Raw genomic sequence first — 13,139 nt, 5'->3', positions numbered from 1 at the left:
CTGGCATCCGGAGAGACAACATCCTATATTGGACGCATATTTTAAGTGGAAAGAAAATAGGCCTTCCTTGGCTCATGAATTGCCAGAGGCTCTAGAAAAACTTTGCTTCAGTGAATGCTCTCCAATCTCAGTGAGTTACCTATATCTGAGGATCTTCTAGATGAATGCAAGTACTAGAGGTCTTTTTTCCAATCAACAATTGGTCTAGTAGTAAAAGGACACCCCGGTATCTTCCCTTGCAATGTTCCAAGGAGCAATTCCCAATTTGTACATTGCCATCATAGTTACCAGGAGTTTCAGAAACGCGTGATTTGAAATGCGTTTCAAAAAGGTTTTAGAAGTTTCATATTTTTTGAAACGTCCAAAAAAAGTTCCATACAAAAAATGCAAAAATATATATATTTTTGAATATAGAATATACATGAAAATATGTATTTAGGCCATGACCAAGGCTCAAGCATCCTTGTTGAGATAGTCAACTAGTCACTACCAAGCAAAAAAGGAATGTCGAAAAAAAGTTTCATACAAAAAATGCAAAAAATTGTAAGTTTAGAATATACATGAAAATATGTATTTAGGCCATGGCCAAGGCTGAAGTGTTCTTCTCAAGACGGTCGACTAGTCATCGGTAGGCAAGAAAGGACGTGCACGTGCAAGTCGAGTAGCAAGCAACAAGAAAAAATGCGCTTCGGAAATGCGTATGTATGAAACTGGCATGTTAGGTTTTTGGGCCTTAAAAATTTTAGGTGAATAAAAAACGAATTTCATATTCTAAAACGTTTCGTAAAAGTTTCGGTCGGTTTCATATGATTTGAAACGGGTTTCGTTGCTACTATGATTGCCATCTACCAAAAGAGTTTGTTTTAAGTGTAGTACACATAGCAATCATCATTGTCCAAGGTGGTTCATGAGCAAAAAAGGTGGACAACACAATTGCTTTTCTTGCCAAAACATGATAATGAATATTCAACCCTCCATGCATCTTTGGCAAACAAATCCATTCACATCTCAAGAGCCTGAGAGCTTTCTTTTGATATCTGGTTTTCCATAAAACTTCCATGGTCTAAGACATGAAAGCAATTTTGTCCATACCAATAGAGGCAAGAAAAACTCTACATAAGCCATGAAGATGGATTGAACCATCCTCAATGGCACATGTAAAGGCCAAGTAGGTAATTTCCAGTATTCCAATTTTGCTTTCATCTTCTGAAAGACCCAGTCAGTGGCATGAGTAACAAATACATTCCACCCCAACGGGTAACCCAAATGTCAACAATATTTGTCGGTGGAAAAGTCTGTCTAGGTTATCATAAACTACGCCAATCCGATGTTGTGTAAGGGGTAGTAGTTTGGATTTGTGGAAATTAATGAACAATCCTGTAGCTTTCCCAAACAATTGGAGAGCCCTCATAAGGGCTATCAAATCTTACAGAGTATTTTTGGGGAAGAAAAAGGAATCATCAGCATAAGTTTGCGCTACTAAATTACGACCATTTGGCAATTGCAAGCCATGAAAAATTCTTGGTTTGAGTTTGTCCATATATAGAAGCAAAGGGTGAGTGGCAATTGCATATAGTATTGCACTCAAAGAGAAACCCTGCTTGATTGATTTACTCAATATCCAAGGACTTATTGCATTTTCGGCCAAAAACCAAGTTTTGTCATCACTGCAGCTATGAAATCCCTTTGAACAGTATCAAAAGCCTTTGCATCATCTATCTGCAGCAATAGTACATCTTGTTGCGAGTATTTGGCATACTTAATGCCCACATAAGCATTATAGATATTATCTGTAATTTGTCTTCGAGGTGCAAAACCATATTGGGCTTGATGTTATCCTCTGTGCAATATCTTTTTGACTGTTCGAGTTATCATCTTAGTGATGATCTTATAAATAACAGGCATATGAGTGATCGGACGCCAGTCTGAAAGATTCTTACAGAGTTGCTTCTTGGCTTCTAATTTGACTAGTCCTTCTTTCCAGGATGTTGGGATCACACCTTGTTGCCATGATTGATTGATCATAAATAATAATGGATTCTCAAGCAGGTCTCATAATTGCAAAAAGAATTCCACAGTCAAACCATCCAATCTAGGAGATTTCCATTTGCCTAAAGTCTTGACTACATTGTGCATCTCCATAGATGTAAATAGGCTTTCTAGCTCAAAGGCTTCCTGCACATCCATTATTTCTTTGACATTCTGAAGCAATTTCGTACGTACTTGTGTCATGTTTCAGCAGGAGACGATGCGAAAACTTGCATGAAGTGAGTCACACATTCCTGCTCTAACTGCAGTACATTTTTGTTCATCCTTTTGCACTCGTGAGATGCATTGTTTTTGTGTGGTTACATGTAAACTTTTAAAGAAAGCTTTAGACGAGCAACCCTTGTCCAAGATAGGCTTCTGTCTAGACCTGACTTGCTACTTTTGCAACTTTCTATGATTATTCAATTCAAGCTGATGCCTAGCATAACATATGTGATCCTCTTTCGTGAAGAGACAAGGAACGAACATGAAGAAAATAGCACAACACACACACACACACACACACACACACACACACACACACACGCACACGAGAGACAGAGAGAAAGAAAGAAAGAAAGAAAGCTGTATTAACGTCTACTAGAGGCCGAACTCGACCTATGAGACAAATCAATGTACAACTGTCAATGTTTTCTAGATGTCCAAAAAAAAAAGGACAAAATGAACATGAAGTAAACTATGAAAGTACTGAGCTAGTGGGGGGGTGTGATGGATGGAGCACTACTGCTAGAGGCTCAATATGCAACCTATATGTGGAGGGTATACAAGAATGCAATGCAGATCTATCTAGCTCCAACCAGTACCATAATGGGGGTGTAATATGTGATACATAGGCGATGGCGAGGCAAAAATACCTCGGAGCATGATCTCCGGGTGTGAGTGTAAGTGAGCTAGCCGCTCCTGGATATGGTGCTGATGTCGAGCCCGTATCTCTGTGATCTCCCTCTGATGTAGTCTGGGAGTCTGGTAGAGAGAGAGAGAGTTGTATTAACATCTTCAAAAGGCCAAAATGACCTATGAGACGAAAAGGTTACATCATATCCATGAGGTACATAATCCTGGGTACAAAATAGTAATAAAGAAAGATAACAAAAATCTAGAACTTTAAAATCTGATCTAGGTACATGAGCAGAGAGCTCATATCACCCTAATACATCCCTCATGGGCCGTTGTGACATGGTGCTCAAGGTGGTAAAACTGAGCTGGTGCGAGAAGGTCCTGCGATGAGGGGAGATGATGGCCCAGATCTTCCTGTGGTGGTGTGGCCGTGGGTGAGGGCCATGGGGTCTAGGGTGTTGAGCTCTGCATAACTCAGTGGCTCTGTCGAGAAAGAGAGAGAGAGAGAGAGAGAGAGAGATGAAATGATATATTAACGTCCTCAAAAGGCCAAAATGACCTATGAGACCAAAAAGGTTACAACAATTGGTGGATCTGATACAATGTCTGTGTAAGAAAAGCTAAAACAACTAAACAACTAAGTGAAACTGAAACAACAACTATGAGGAAAAGTAAGGTACTAGGAGCTCCTAATGGATAACATCTGGGAAGGAAAACTCCAGCAACAAAGGTAAGCATCATATACATCACTATCCAAAGATGTCTCTCATCGGTCGATGGCGGATATCCTCAATGTCCTCCATGGTGAGTACTTTGTCTGGACGTCTCCCATGGCGTGCTAGTATGGTCCTGATCCTCTGTTGTAGTCTCTGCCGGTGTTGGGATGGGCCTCTCATCTTGGGGCGCCTCGACCGCCCCAGCTCTATAGCCCGATCAATTAGTGTACCTCTGGTGCGGCTATACTCTGGGGCTAGCTGCAATGCCTGTTGGCCTGACTGCTCAATCTCTGGTCGAAAGAAGTATGTAATCTGCCTCTGTAGGTGTCTCTCCCTCTCTGATCCCCTCCCTCTCGAGAGAGAGAGAGAGCTGTATTAACGTCTACTAGAGGCCGAACTCGACCTATGAGACAAATCAATGTACAACTGTCAATGTCCTCTGGATGTCCAGAAAAAAAAAGGACAAAATGAACATGAAATAAACTATGAAAGTACTGAGCTAGTGGGGGGGTGTGATGGATGGAGCACTACTGCTACAGGCTCAGTATGCAACCTATATGCGCAGGGTATACAAGAATGCAATGCAGATCTGTCTAGCTCCAACCAGTACCATAATGGGGGTGTAATATGTGATACATAGGCGATGGCGAGGCAAAAATACCTCAGAGCATGATCTCCGGGTGTGAGTGTAAGTGAGCTAGCCGCTCCTGGATATGGTGCTGATGTCGAGCCCATATCTCTGTGATCTCCCTTTGATGTAGTCTGGGAGTCTGGTAGCGTGGTGCTCTCGGTCTCCGTCTGGCTCGGAGGTCCGCAGCGCGCTGAAGTGTAACCCCTTCCTGTGTCAGAATAGGCACTGGGATAGATCTCTGGAAGAAATCAGTGAGCTGGAGTTGTCGCCCACCTCTCCCTGTGGTATGAGTCCGTAGCAGTGTCTCTCTGTGGCGCTGTGTCTCTAGTAAGAACTGGCCAAATCTGCGCTCGTCTGTGGACTCCATGATCTGGCGGAGTGAGGGATGTCCACTGAAGATGGTGGTGTATCTCTCTCTAATGACACTATATGCTCTGCATCTGCATACATAATGTTCCTCACTCTCAACCTCCTCCTGGCATAGTCTACATATCCTCTCTGCTCTGGGGATCCGTGCTGCCCTACCTGCCTCAATCTCAAGCTAGTGCACTCTGAGCTGGCCAATCACCACTCGGGCACTGTGAGGCATGTACACATCCATGTATCTAGGTCTCTGTATGAATCCATCCGCTGAGATACGCATAAAGTGATCTCTGTAGTATAGCATCTTTGGTGGTAGAGGCTGACTGGGTGTAATCCAAGTCTCTTGAGTGTATCGCTACCATAAATCCTGCCGAAGGACTCTGTTCCTCTCACTGTGAGAGAGCTGGATGTGTGGTGCATGTATACCATACTGGAAAAGTGGCAGGTGATCTATGTCAAGACTATGCTGAGTGAGCCACTGTATCATTTGTGAATACCATGATCTCCTATCTCCACTCTCTGCGAGTTGCTTGGACGCCTCAAAAGCTCTATGTGAGAGTCGATCTGATGGCATGTCTCTGATCCTCTGTATGAAGCAGATCGTCTGGAAGAGGGCCTCTACTAGCATGGGAGGTGCAGCAAACTCTGTCCGGACAATGTCATGTGGGACGGAGTGTTTGCTGTGGATCATCCGTGAGAGCATGAGAATCTGAGGCCTCTCTATCTGAGACCATGTGGAGGTGGCGAGCCTAGGTGCCCATACTGCTGCAGCATACATCAAAGGAGGGGTGACTAGTGTGTCAAACAACCACCCCTTTGTGCGGGGCTCCTGGAAGTGTGCCTGGTGACACTGTCTCTCTAGCATGGCCAGAGCTGCATGCCCTCGTGTGAGTCTATCCTTGGCTGCCTGTGCCATAGTAAATCTCCCTGGCTGCCTGAGAGAGAGAGAGAGAGAGAGAGAGAGAGAGAGAGAGAGAGTTACATTTACGTCTTACAAAAGGCCCGATGAGACAAAAGATGATTACAAGTATCCATGGAATATCATCATCATGGAAAACTGAAACAAAATTGAAACTGAAAGTAGAAACCTAGTAACGAAGCTGAGTCCTAGGTAAATGCACAGAACAAATAGGGGAGCATGCTATCAAGTATACAAGATACAAGAATGATCATAATGCACTCTATCCCAAATCTATGGAGGGGAGGGGTCCGTCATCGGGCAGGAGAGGGTGGCTCAAGATCTGAAATAGTGAAGAGAGGCTGAGAAGAAGAGCCTCCATCGTGCGTCGATGACGTGTAAGGATCACATCAATGTGGGCCTAATGGGCTGGTGGTGGTCGTGGTCCAAGGGGCCAAGTTCATATCGCAGCTCGGAGTATTGTGGCTCGTGGTAGAGTGACCCCGTGCGATCTTTGAGGTCCATCCTCCGTGGTCCACTCGGAGGGATACTCCGTAACACCCGACTCCCGAATGGTATCCAACAACCACTTTGGTACCCGAACAGAACGCGGAGTCTCCTGTTGCTACTCTGGCACATCTCCAACCTCGGGCTCAACCTCTACAACTGACAGAGGCTGGCTAGCTGGAACAATAGCCTGGGAATCATCCTCATATTGTCATGGATCTAATTTTCTAGGAAAATAGAGTTTTAAAGAAACTTTGCAAGAATTGATTTAATTCAAATAACTCATCAAATACCACATGCTCAACACTTTCAATAATTGAATACCAATTGAATAAAAGTAAATATGGAATAAATTTTGTAACAAGAGATAAAGATAGAATGTATCACACAAGACAAGATTGGGTGCAATCTGCATTCTCAAGTGTGTAGTTCCACTTCCATGACTTGAGTATTTAGAGAATTGTATTCATAAAAATAGCCCAAGGAGCTAATAATAGATTTGCGTACAATTTGGGCTTGCTTTTCTCTGTTTTGGATATTACTATACATATTATTAACCATATGAAAGTTCCTAAGGTTTATACATATCAAAACCTTTGCCCAAATATGAATGCTAATGAGCCTTTACACATGAAATAACCTTGTGCACATTCACACATATAATAACCTTGTGCACATTCACATATTTAATAATCTTGTGTACATTCGCACATTTCATTAAACCGATTTCTACACACATTAAATCAAGCATATTTTTCTACAATTATTAAGCATAAAAATTATGATAAAATATATACTTATAACAGTCCTCCTGTTTGAGGAAGCAACTGTCCTCAATTGTGTACAACACCACCACCACGCTCGTAGCTATTGATGTCATAACCTGCAAGGTAAATTCAGAGGTCGGAGCATGGCTTAGAGGTTCTTATGGACGTGGAATACCACAAACAAACTCAGAGGTTCATTGACCAAGCATGGCTCATGGTCTCGGGTGAACATGGACTGCAACAATAAAAGTCGTGCGACACCTAAATTGGTGATCCTCGCACTCATCATCAAATCACGAATCATATACACAAAATGCCATAAAATTCTAATACATGATTTACAAAATGATCTTGATCTTCACACCACTGCTCAATCCACCATCCATATGACACCTCAATCTGTACCCTCGTATAGTGCAACACGTCATTCAGTATCCTCACACATCTCATGCCTTACGACATCTCAATTGGTACCCTCATATGGTGTAGATAGCTATACTCATAGACGTAATCCATGTTAGTTAAACAATTAATTGAACACATTAATTAATTCCAACGCCGTCATGAGATATAGGCAACCATAAAATCAAAATACACATATCAACATGCACACACGGCCAACAAGCACGGCACACACGGGTGTCCCCGATAATATAATTCCCAATACACGAGTTAATTCTCATATCATTCCCTCTTGCTCGGGTTGCAACTGTCCTTAGTTACGTAAATCCATGAGAGGATGGCTTCATGGTTGGTGTGGAAGACTAGATCAACATATAATGCATATGCTATGAATCAATTAAATGAATGTATGTGAGATGGGTCTAAGTGTTTCTGAAACCGGCCTCTGGTAGAAACCAAAGTGCGGTAGCCTAGCAGTCACCCTTCCACTTGTAGTCTAGATATGAAAACAAATTTGATTGGAGCTAGAGTGCCCCAAATTTGAAATAAAACTGACACCTGTTGGCCCCAAAGCTTGGTGCCCCTTGCGGTATTTCTTTATTCAATTTCAAAAATATGTAAGGCTGAGTACAACAAAACCAGCCAAGAGAATACACCTGTATGTCCAATCTGGCAGCCCACAATACCTCTTAGCACAGAGGATTCACACACAGAGATCTGTGTCTCAAAGCAACACTCTGTGCTTCCCTCTGATCAGCCACGACCATTCAGCAGGACAGCCTTGAGCATACATCTGGCATATCTCATGCACATGATTCCACAACTCAGCACAAACATACATTCACTGTCCAATCTCTGTTTCCACCCTTTTCAATCTGCCATACCCCTCCTCTCACAAGGGGCCAGATAGCACAAATCTGCAGGCAGCAGACATAAGCCAATGGAAAGAAAGAAAGATGAACAAGTTCAGAGCTTACCAAATCAGCACGTGGTTCTGCACCCGTGGAACAGTTCGTACTAGTCTGCACTTGACGACTGTCTGTACTGTTTTCCCCTGCAACCACTTGACTATCGCACCAACCAAGCTCTGGAAAAGCTCTGTTTGCAACTGTAGGTGCTGTACCTGCCTGTACAGACCAGTAATTCAGTACAGTTCGTGTCCGTACAGCCTGTACTAGCAGTCCACGTGGCAGCTGCACTTGCCTGCGCGGCTTGAAATCGACCTCTGTACCCAACTGTACCAGCTGGTACAGCTCTGTACCTGCAGCCAATCGGTTGTCAGCAGTCGTACAGCTGCTTGTACCTGCTGTCCGTACGACTGTGCCTGCAGTATAGCCTCTGTCAGTACCCAAAGCACTGCCTGTACCTGCTCAGCCTGTCAGCGCCGCCTGTACCAGTAGATGAACCTGCAGCTGAGAAAACAGCCGCCTGACCTGTAGCAGCCGTACACGGTACCTGCTGTCCGTACAGAGCTGTACGGCTGGACTGTACGGCCTGTTTTGCACAGAAAACTCCAACAAAAACACAGCAGCCAGCAGTCCACGTTGCTTCTCCTCTTCTCCACGCTTGAGCTTGCACGATTTCCAAAAGCAAGAGAGAGAGAGAGAGGTGAGAGAGGCATGCAACTCCAAAAGTGGAGTGGCCTCTCCCCAAAAATGTCCTAGGGCCCCAACTTTAATAAACATTAAAGTTCCCTAGGGGCCACTAAGGCCTAGGGGCAACCATCAATAAAACATTAAAAACATTAATGTCTTGGTCCCCCCTTTCACATCTGAAGTGTCCACACATCCTTTTATTTGTCCGGGCACCCCAAATGTGAATCTTTTAATATTTTTGCTCAGCAACCACCATGCCCACACTTGTGCTGTTCCATTTTCACAGGGCCATGACAGTTTCATACCACATAGGCGCGTTGCACATACAGACATAGGATGGTAAAAGATAGAAGACATAAATGTGTCTGGAGTAAGTATATGAAACCAATCTGATGTCCCATACCACCAGATTAATTCCATATAGCACTTCCTTCAGAATAGAAGTTTGAGACGGAGTGGCCAATTTCCTCTGAAACTTATATTCCGACACAAATTTTGTTTATCTTAGTAAATTTGAAGTAATCTTAATGTTGAATCTATTAGCTTGTTACGTGTTTAAAGTAATATAGGATAAATTTGAATAGTGTACAAGTAAAAGTAAATGTATACATACCTTTGTCGTTTGTTATATTCCTGATGGTGATACTCTCTTGCTTGAGATGTTCGTGAGTTATGGAGGAGCATAGAAGCTTGTTCTTGTTTTTCGTTGGATAGTCTTTAGCATAATGTCCTTCTTGACGACATCTTTAACATTTAACGATAGACTTCTTGCACTTTTGTTAATGAAGTTATGGATGTCTATTGTCCTATTTTTGTTATCTTTTGTTATTTCTCTTTTAGCGCTCATGCTTTGCAGGACGTTGTGGTAGATTTGCCATAGTTGAAACTAAAGAAATATTTATGAGAAAAATCAATAAAGAATACATATCTTATTTTGTAATGTCGTTGAAATTGTCTGGCAAATTTAACACTCCAAAAACATGTGAGTTTTATGCCTTTATATGCATAAGGAGTATAAACTTAAGATAAATTATTGGAGTAAATGTAGCACTAATAATTAAAAACAACAATTGAAGTAACACTAGTCATCATAAGAATAAAAGACAAATTGATTATGGTTTTAAAGATAAGAGGATACCAACCCTGAATGAAATTTGAGATGGATAACAAGAAAATGAATATAAAAAAGTTGAACAACAATTTTACAACCCTCTAATGATGCGGGTGTGGTCGGGTATAATTATTTTCTCGAGGGGGGTAATTTGGTTCTCAGGTAATGGAGTCGAACAATAAACTCTTTCATTAGATATTGATGAATCATCATCTATACTATATTCACGAATGATGTTGATTTGTTCTAGGAGGTGACAAAAACGTACGTTTGGAGTAAAAACTGTAGTGTTGCCAATGGGTATGAAAACAAAACACTCTTCATGATCATGTGTCCAAACCTTTGACCATTCGTCCTGTTGTCGGTTGTTGAAGATCCGTAGTAAATGTTGAAATACAGCATGATTTCGTTCGGACAAATACGCTAGACGGCTATATTCTGCCATGAGTCGCAAGAGCTCCAAAGGTGGATAAGGATCGTGAGGTGATGGTCGGTCTTAATGCTATAAACACAAAAATTTTGACATGAGAACTTCGTGAGTCTAGATGGTGTGGTGTCTTACAACTAATTTTGGTCTTATTTTCATAGTTTTTTTAAAAAGAGAATTCAGTCCTTCCATACTTCCAAAATTTAAGCACAATTATAAACATGATTATAATGAAAAACTAGTATCAACTTTAACAATTTGGATTGATGAAGAAATGAAAAGATATATTTTAGAATTTGTAATTCAAAATAAGTTAGATAAATTAAACTTGTTTACATCTTTCACCTAGAGCCAAGGGTGCCAAGAGCCCTGCTCATACAATCTAAAAAGATGATGGAAAAAGTGTTCACAAGGCTAGTAATAGCTATTATTGGAAATGCTGTCAAATAGCTAGAGATGTGGATGCGAATTTCAGATATCATGTCAAAGAAAAATAGAATGTGCAATTTAGATATAAGCATCTGGAAAGACATTATGGGTCACAGCCGTGATGTCAAAATCCACAACTTTCGTAGTCTAATCCTAAACGATTCCACGTGTCCATAGGGTAATAGATGTCCATCTCTCAAGAAAGGACCAAGGAGGAGGCTTGTGTGGTTGATGAGTTTCTCCACTAAGGTAAATGTGCGGTCCAAAAGTTTTTTTGAGGGCTGAGAGGAGTGGTCGGATCAAAGGTTGATTGGCTATTTGTCAAGATTGATTTCCAGCCAAGATAGTAGAAACTGTCTCGAATTTCTGACAAATAACCTTGTGAACAAAAGTATCTTATCGAAAATTCTAGGTAGAGTTCTTTTAAATGTTTTTATAACACACAAAGAGATTGAACAAGAAATATAGATTTAAATCAAACTTTATTTTATGCTATGCTTTAATCTCTAAGTAATTTTGGGTCAAAATTAAATATAGTAAAAAAATAGTGAAAGATGATAAAACAAGAAGGTGGTCAATTCAATAAAACTAAGGAAAAGGTGTTTAAGGGGTCTTGAGCTAAAAGCTATAAGGTTTTAAAACTTATGTATAAATATAAATACCTTTGAAAGTTGTAAACTTTTATAAGCTTATAAATATAATAAGCTTATAAAATTTAGATTTTAAGGTTTTATAAAAAGCTTTATAAAAATGAAAAGTTTTTTTAAAAGAAATAAATAAATTTATAACTCTAGAAGAATAGATTTAATAGCTAGAGATACCCGTATTATTAGCTCTTAGCTAATATAGCGTGCTTTGGTCAAAATGAGAACAAGAGTAGACAAAAATAAAGAAGGGATAAAACTCAGAGGTGATTAGTTTTAAAGCTTTAATCAAACCTTGATCTAAAGCTTTTAAAAGCTTTATAACTTAGCTAAAGAGGGTTTATAAGCTTTTCAATATAAGGCTTTTATAACAAGCTTATAAAGGTCTTAAAGCTAAAGTGTGCAGGCTTTTGAAACAAGGACCCCTTTAAAAAAAAAAGAAAAAAGAAAAATCTTTAATCAAAGCTTTATTACAAAGCTTGATTTCAAGTCTCTCCAAGCTGAGCTGGAATCTGCAGCCTTCGCTCATAAAGGGGGTTTCGTTTTTGTTTTGTGTTGTCTCTTAAAAAAAATAAAAAAATAGAGAAGCAAAGCTTTTTAAAGCTTTATAACAAAGTTATTTAAAGAAGCTTCTCAATGAATGGATAATAACCGGAACAATGCGTAAGAGGGAGGTTTTTTATTTTTTATTTTTATAAAGATAAGCTTTATAAGTTTGTTGTAGCTTTTATAAGCTTATGTAATCTTCAAGTTTTGATAAAGCTTATAATCTTATAAACTTATAAGCTTTGATAAACTTATAATTTTTAAGCTTTTAAATAAAGCTTCAATAAAACGGCGCATGTCTTCTGCTAGGGAACCGCCGACTGCGCGATTGCGATGGAGAAGAGAAACCAGGTTGCCGTCGTCATGGGGAAAAGAGAGAGAGAGGAATTTTTTTAAAAAAATTGCACTACTGTTGCTGCCATGTAGCTTCACGGTCGCTGCCCGTAATTGGGAGAGGAGTTAATTTAATTTAAATTTTATAAAAAATAATATTTTATTCAAAGCTTATCTAAGCTTATAAAAAGCTTTTACAGCCATACTCGCGGCTGTCCAGGCGACGCCTCCCCAGCGCGCAGCGCAGTTGTGGAAAGAGAAAAATTCGGCCGATTCTTCACAGTGCTGTAGTCGTGAGGGAGAAGAAGAGTAAAGCTTAAGTGATTAAGCTTTTATTTCAAAAAGAAAAATCAGTATCACAAAATAAAGCGATTAAAGCTTCTTCAAGAGAAATTGATTTGAAGATAAACAGAGGTCCTCCATTATGGATTTTTCTCTGTAGCTGTGATTTAGCAATTGGATTATGGGAATTCCTCCTTCAGAAGCTCATTCAATCCATATGGTTGGATTAATGTGAGGCTATGAATTTGGGAAAACCATTTTTGAAGAAGAAGGTGGTTTCATGGTTTTTTGCAGAGTGGTTTGCTACCCCCCCTATCCTTTGGTCTTTGTCTCTTGGATGATAGATACAACTCTTCGAAAACCTTTGAATTAAGCTTTTAAGCTTTCAATTCTTGTCGCCATCTTCCTAGATCTAGCTCTGATACCACTGTCACAAATTTTCTAGGAAAATAGAGTTTTAAAGAAACTTTGCAAGAATTGATTTAATTCAAATAACTCATCAAATACCACATGCTCAACACTTTCAATAATTGAATATCAATTGATTTACATATTATTAACCATATGAAAGTTCCTAAGGTTTATACATATCAAAACCTTTG

General features: G+C 40.2%; 1 protein-coding gene across 2 annotated transcripts in view; it reads left to right on the top strand.

Moving 5' to 3' along the window:
- Window positions 1-13,139, top strand: part of LOC147616887 (Ubiquitin-conjugating enzyme family protein) — a 112,511-nt gene that overhangs the window by 29,905 nt on the left and 69,467 nt on the right. The window lies entirely within an intron of this gene.

Source organism: Cibotium barometz, chromosome 37, assembly GCF_041138505.1.
Source record: "Cibotium barometz isolate CiBa-2024 chromosome 37, ASM4113850v1, whole genome shotgun sequence".
Lineage (NCBI taxonomy): Eukaryota > Viridiplantae > Streptophyta > Polypodiopsida > Cyatheales > Cibotiaceae > Cibotium > Cibotium barometz.
Note: the sequence above shows the minus strand (reverse complement) of the source record. Positions and strands in the feature narration are given on the sequence as shown.